This window comes from Phyllostomus discolor, chromosome 1 (genome assembly GCF_004126475.2).
Source record: "Phyllostomus discolor isolate MPI-MPIP mPhyDis1 chromosome 1, mPhyDis1.pri.v3, whole genome shotgun sequence".
Taxonomy (NCBI): domain Eukaryota; kingdom Metazoa; phylum Chordata; class Mammalia; order Chiroptera; family Phyllostomidae; genus Phyllostomus; species Phyllostomus discolor.
The window spans coordinates 95,016,301-95,023,653 of NC_040903.2; the positions used below are offsets into that span (position 1 = coordinate 95,016,301).

The 7,353-nt window shown below is 34.7% G+C and overlaps 1 pseudogene; it reads right to left on the reverse strand.

Moving 5' to 3' along the window:
• Positions 1–6,303: 6,303 nt before the first annotated feature.
• On the reverse strand, positions 6,304–6,730 carry LOC114491983 (annotated as a pseudogene).
• Between the last annotated feature and the right edge of the window lie 623 nt (positions 6,731–7,353).

Genomic DNA, 7,353 nt, shown 5'->3' on the forward strand with positions numbered 1-7,353 from the left:
CCACCTTTACAAAGGTCATGATGATCTTCAGAGATCTGCAGAGGATGGCCCTAGAGAACTCAGCTGAGTATTGAGCAGCACATACATGTGAGGGAATTGCCTGAAGCCAGGAAAAGAACCAGCCAAAGGATGGGAAGGAATGGTATCCAGGGCTCACATAGGGTTAAGGAAAGAGCCTGTTCCTGTCAGCTAGAATAGAAAAACCTCATAATTCACAGGGTGTTGGTTGGGAGTGGTCTTGTGTGTTCTTTGCTTTTTTCCCTTTTCTGTAGGTTGGGAAGTGGGGAGAGGTGGAGCAGCCAATTTGGACATCCTGTAATTAAATGAAAAAGCAACATGTTGAGGATGGCAGGACTACCCTATCAGCCCTCGACTATACACCTCTGACTGTTTTTAAGAAAGAACAGTAAACTTTTTCACATTTAAGCTGTTTTCTTAATTTGGGTTACCCCCAAAGTATACTTTGAGAAAAGGATTTGGATGCAGTTAATTTATTTGGGAAGTCCCCAGGAAGCAAAGATAAGAGACAAAAGGCAATACTGGATGCACTTGTGTGGGTAGTCAGCAATGTGGGTGGTATCCACAGTGTCTGAGTATTATAGAATTATTCTTTTAGGTGAATTTTCTCATGTAAAAGTTGCCCAGTGAAATGGACTTTTTCTTATAAGAAAGTTATACTTATTTATTATTATGCCCCTGTGACATAGGACTTCACCATTTCCAAAAGTGGCGCAGAATCACCGCTCTTTTCTGTACTACTTTTAGGGATAAGAATAAGTATTATGTAGTCTGATTTGTTGATGTCAATTATGCTTTGATTTGGTGTGGAAATATTTATGTATGATCTTCATAATCTTAGTGATTACCAGCTGTTGCATTTTTTGATTTAATTTTCAAGGTCTAATCATTTCTTCCACTATTAATTAAGGACATTCTGGCATCATGTGTTAGCTGACTATAACATAAATTCTCAGGCTGTTTATTGTTTGTCACATTACAAATTCCAAGACCTCACACCTTAAGTATTTTTACTAGCAAATGTAATATCTGTTTTATGTTGGGGTCATAAGTTATGTGCCAAGTCTGTTGCCTTTTGCTTCTCATTCAGTGCACAGTAGGTGTAAATTAATAGATCACAGCACAGCTTTCCTGAGGGCTATAACTAGACTGTGCCTGCAGCTGGTGTGCAGTAGAGAAAATTCTCTTCTAAAAGAGCCATTACTTTGCATTTGTTCTAAAATTTAAAGATTTCCCTCTTGGATGTACCATATATTTCACAGCTCCCACTTTGTAGAACTTTTATGAAAGGCTATTAGAGAAGTTGAAGATTTTCAGGTAAGAAATGATTTCTTTTTAAATTGCTAATAATTAGGAAGCTAATTTTCATTATTAAGTTTTGAAACATGTATTTTTGGGAGATATTATTCTAAGATTTGATAAATATTTCAAAGTTATTTGGGGGCATGAAGAATGTTAAAAAGTTTTAAATGTTATATTTTGAAAACATAATATAAATGAAAATAAAAGAATGTTATTGAGAATGAATGACCATTTTTTATTTTAAAAAACATTTCTTTAATGACCATATTAGCGATACCATCCAAGCCAGTTTTAACATAGCTAAGATTCTGGAAATTAGATTATACAGTTATTCCTTCCATCACAATGAGGGTGTCAAAAATCCATTAGTACTAGATTCCACAGTTAGTTAATGCTCAAACCAGGAACTCAACAACTGTACAACTTAGATGAACACTTCCAATAGCAAGAATAACATGGAAGAATACATGATCAAAGTCTTCTGGTGTGATGGCTAACTCTGGGTGAAATGGTACTTATTTTCAAGGTATATGCTTTACAGTCATAGAATAATACTGCAAGGTGAAGTTGTAGGAAAAGAGTTATTTGTATACACTATTCTTGTGAGTATCAGTTATATATAATTGTAAACTTATATATAAAGTAATTGGTAACATCTCTCAAAAATTGAAATACATATGCTTTTGGTCCAGCAATTCCATTGCTAAGAATTTCTCTTACTGGAGCTAATGTGCAAAAATATATGTACATGTATGCTCATTTTTGCAGATTATAATGTAAGAACTGGAAGCAACTTAAATATGTATCAATAGGAAATTATTAAGTAATTTATAGTATAATCACGCCTGCAATAACATTTAACTATTACAAAGAATGAAGTTTTGTGCACCAACATGAAAGATTTTTCAATATATATTTTTAAGGCAGAAAAGGTACTGCAGAACAATAGGCATATTTTGCTTCTCACATGCATAAAATAAATATGTGTGTGTTCTTTCTTGTACATGTCCCAACATTTCTATGAGACCCCCTCAAAATGAATAACTTTGCTTATAGAAAGTGAGGCTTGAGGTTGGAGTAGAGGACAATATTTACTTTTATTTTACTGCCTTATTCTATTTGAATTTATTAAAAAGTCACATGCCTATGTAATGGATTTCTATGGAGAAATCCAATAACATAGGTTCATTGATATCTTCATAGTTTTCAAATACGCTACTTCCAAGGAATAACTTAGGTTAAATTGATACTTGCTAATTTTCTATTTTCTCTGATTTTGTTTCTTTTTATTTGGTTTGTTTTGATTATTTAGTTTTGTTTTTTAAAATAATTTGTCCTGGTCCTTATCAAATAACATATTTTATTAGATAAGTCAAATATCCAAATTTAGCAGGAATGATTTAATATTTTTCCATCATGTTAAATTGTTACAAAATATAGGAAATGACACAGAAGCCACAGGCAAATTCCACTCTGGTAAATTCTCCACTTTGAGTACAAGGAGGTGGGGGATGGGATGGCAGTGGGGTTGGGGAGGAGTTGCCCCAGGATTTGCTGGCAGCTGCTTTGGTGGAGATCACAGGTTCCTGTCTCTCCCTGTTACACTGAGTCTCTGAGGATGGGTAGGTTTGGTGCTAGATAAGCTTTCTCAGAAGGTTCCTCACCAGCAAGAGTCCTTGCTTTGTTGCCCAATTACATGGATGTTTGGAGAACAACTTCTAGGTCGGAAAGAGAGGGTTTTGTTTTATGCAATTTTTACTACAGAAGTATTTAAAAATAAATGTATTATAATTTATATTTTGGAAAGTGTTGAGAGTATTAAGATGTTTGTATCAATCCTTTTATACATTAATCAGTCAAACATCCATGATTCTTCCTTCCAGGGACAGTTGTTAGTATTGTATAACTATTTAATATTTTACTGCATTTTAAGAAACATCTCTCTGTTACATATATCATATTTTAACATTTCTGCTTCCATTATCATATACACTTCCTCTCATTATTAAAAACTTTTCCTAAACATAATTTTTCAGGATGCTTAATATTCCATTCTGAATTTATACAGGGCCCACCAGAAGTAAGGCTTGCTTGAGTGTGGTTGGAAGGTTAAAATATGGGTGTAATAATTTATAGTTTTAATTTGAACATTTCACTTAAAATGTCATATGTTATGCTTGAGTGTGATACTGTTATATTACAGAATTACATGCTTATGATTTTGTAATAAAAGATTTTGTAATAACAAAGGGGTGTTAATTGTGCCAGACCATAAACTTTGCACAACTATCAATCTGAATTTGAATATTTAAGTCAATTCCATTTAAAAATATTTAGCCATTATAAAAAACATACTAAAACCCCCTTTTAATAATTCTTATCTATAGTTCTGATGATCATTTCATGTTTTCTTTTAAAAAACATTTTTGAACATATTTTGGAATAAAGCAGCCATCCAAGTTTTTTTTTTTTTTTATTACTAAAAGTTTCATAAATAGCTGGGGTGGGGGCAGTGGTGGGGGGAAAATGGAAAATGGAGACAACTGTACTTGAACAACAATAAAAAATAAAATCAATCAATAAAAAATAATATAATATATTTTGCATATACCTAAAAAATAAACAAAAAAAGTTTCACATATGTACTCAAATAAGCAAATTACTCATCTCATGTTAATTGAGGAGCATTCAGAGATATCAAGGGTAGCTGGGACTGGTAGCATTTGAAGCTATTTATCTGTGTGTATCTCTGAATAATGAACAAAAAATGCAGGTGAAAAAAATGGATGTTTAGGTTGAAATTATTATAATTCTCATGGATAGTCATTAACTCAACATAATTCTTTTTTTAAAAATATTTTATTTATTTCTGGAGAGATGGAAAGAGAGGGAGAAAGAGAAGAGGAGAAACATTGGTGTGTGAGAGAAATAACCAACTGTTTGCCTCTCATGTGCCTTCAACTGGGGATCTGGCCTGCATCCCAGGCATGTGCCCTGGCTGGGAATCAAACCGGCGACATTTTGGTTTGCAGGCTGGCACTCAATCTACTGAGCCACACCAGCCAGGGCAATTCAGCATAATTCTTATTAATTTTGTTTGTAATTAGCTTTCAAACAAAATAAATTTAAGTATAACCTTGATTTATTGTTTAATAAGTTGTTTCATTTCAGATTTCATTTAAAGTAAGGATTCCATTGCTTAAAAAATATGTGAAGGACCATTGAAAAGGGGATTTGACGGTCAAATGACAGCACACAAGGTTAGTAGAGAAGCATAAGTCGGTCGTGTTTGTGTTATTTACCTCCTAAGTCACATAGAAAATATATTTTCTTAACCAGGGATGTAGTCATTACTCAATTTTTGCACAAGTAGATTATCCTCTTCATCTGTAGGCAGTCCTCACTTTCCACAGCAGTGTGAAACAGTAAAAACAACTGCAAACGATCTTAAAATCAATGGTAAAAGTTGATTGTTCTGTGATCATAAAAATTTTTTTGTCAAAACAAAAACCCTACTGTTGTTTTGACATGTAAATGCATAGTTATACATGTATGGGTACATGAAAATAAGAGCACAACTAATATTAACTACATTATAATATAAAACATTAGACAGTTTGAGACTTAATGTGTTGTATTTGTTTGTAAAAACTTATTAAGTGTATTTTGAGAAATACTTGTCTTCTTATTTAACTTATAATAAATAAGGAGTATCGTTTCCATGAGTTGGTGAATTGTAGTTTATTTTTTAAGTTTTGATCAGCCTCCAACATTTCATTCTATGCATTTTATTTATTTGTTTGTTTATTTATTTAGAATGTCACTGCATTTATTTATTTATTTTTAATTTCATTTTAATTGTTGTTCAAGTACAGTTTTCTGTCTTTTACTCCCATCCCAGCCCACCCCCCAGTCCTCCCCACCTCCCTCCCTCCCATTTCCACCTCCCCTAGTTTTTGTCCATGTGTCCTTTAAATTTGTTCCTGTAAACCTTTCCCCTTTTCCCCTGAAATTCCCTCTGCTCTCCTCTCTGGTCACTGTCAGTCTGTTCTCTATTTCAGTGTCTTTGGTTATATTTTGCTTGTTTGTTTTGTTTTGTTGTTTAGGTTCCTGTTAAAGGTGAGATCAAATGGTATTTGTCTTTCACCGCTTGTCTTATTTCCCTTAGCATAATGCTTTCCAGTTCCATCCATGCTGTTGCAGAGGGTAGGAGCTCCTTCTTTCTTTCTGCTGCATAGAACTCCATTGTATAAATGTACTATAGTTTTTTGATCCATTCATTTACTGATGGGCACCTAGGTTGCTTCCAACACTTGACTAATATGTCCCCTAGAGTAAGGGACATAAAGGAAAGAATAAACAAATGGGATCTCATCAAAATAATAAGCTCCTGCATGGCTAAAGAAAACAGCATTAAAATAAAAAGAGAACCAACTGTATGGGAAAACATACTTGCCAATGACACCTCAGACAAGGGTAGAATCTCCAAAATATATAAAGAGCTTACACAACTCCACTCTAAGAAGACAAGCAACCCAATCAAAAAATGGGCAAAGGACTTGAACAGACACTCCTCCAAGGATGTACAGAGGATCCAGAGACACATGAAAAGATGCTCAGTAGCACTAGCTATCAGAGAGATGCAAATTAAAACCACAATGAGATACCATTTCACACTGGTCAGAATGGCCATCATAAACAAAGTAACAAACAACAAGTGTTGGAGAGGTTGGGGACCCTAGTGCACTGTTGGTGGGATTGCAGATTGGTACAACCACTATGGAAAACAGTGTGGAATTTTCTCAGAAAACTAAAAATGAATCTGCCTTTTGACCCTGCAATTGCACTGCTAGGATTATATCCTAAGAACCCTGAAACACCAATCCAAAAGAACCTATGCACCCCAATGTTCATAGCAGCACAATTTACAATAGCCAAGTGCTGGAAGCATTTATTTTTATACATGTAATTTTTCTACTGCTTTAACATTTTGCTTTCAAAAATAAAAGATCAAAAGAATCCCAAAGCTTAGAACAGGACCACTTGATCCTTTCTCTTCACATCTCCTCCCAGTTCAAAATGCTTGTGTCTCTTAATGACCAGTATCCTCTTGGATGTGCAGTTAGGCTCAACACATTCTAGCCTCCGTACAATCTTCTTTGCGGTTTTAGTCTTGTTCCAGAAAATCGGCTTTGTCTGCCCAATGTAGCCATTCTGCTTTCAAACATAATGCCTTTTTTTCCTGGGTGTACAGGGAATGCTTACTCTTCTTATACAGGGTCATTTTGTGAGGCTGATGCTTTCCACACTTCTTACACAAAGTCTTTTGGGTTTTAGACCTTCTTTGCACTAAAGCTGTTGGGAAACTCAGTGCCCCCACTCTTCGCCTGGCTCTGCTCCCACCTCTCATTCTATGCATTTTAATGTTGGGAACATCCCTGAGAATTTCTTTTGTGTGAGTCTTTTTGCTGGAGTTACTTCCTCTGAGATAGCTTTACTACATCCATTTATTTCCTCATTTACATTCACCTTCACTAAGCTCCTCTTACTGGACTCTGTAATGGTGACAATGTCTATATTCATATGATCAACTATTCTTGCTATAAATGCATTTATATTTGATCCTAATTTTACTACCAGCATTTCCACTTATCTCCACCCTCCCTTCTTTTTAGCTGCACTTTCATCATTTTGGCCAATTCCCTCTTTTGACTACCCATTTTTGTGAAATGTTGTCTGAGGTCATCACTGGGAAAAACAAGGACACAACACAACTACACACTTTCTTGTCTGTTTATGAAATAAATAACTTGCTCAGTGATTGCTTACAAATAGACTTTGAAAGAAGTGACGTGATTGCTCACTGATCATGAAGCACATTTGTTACTTATGTAGTGATTTGCAGACCAAAATCAGCAGAGAAGTTTGTACTTTGAGCAATTACTCACATGGAATATTCCAGGTAGTTGAAATTTGAATCATTCTTGGGGGACAGATGGTATTTAACCAACTCCTGGTAGCTGAAATCATGTC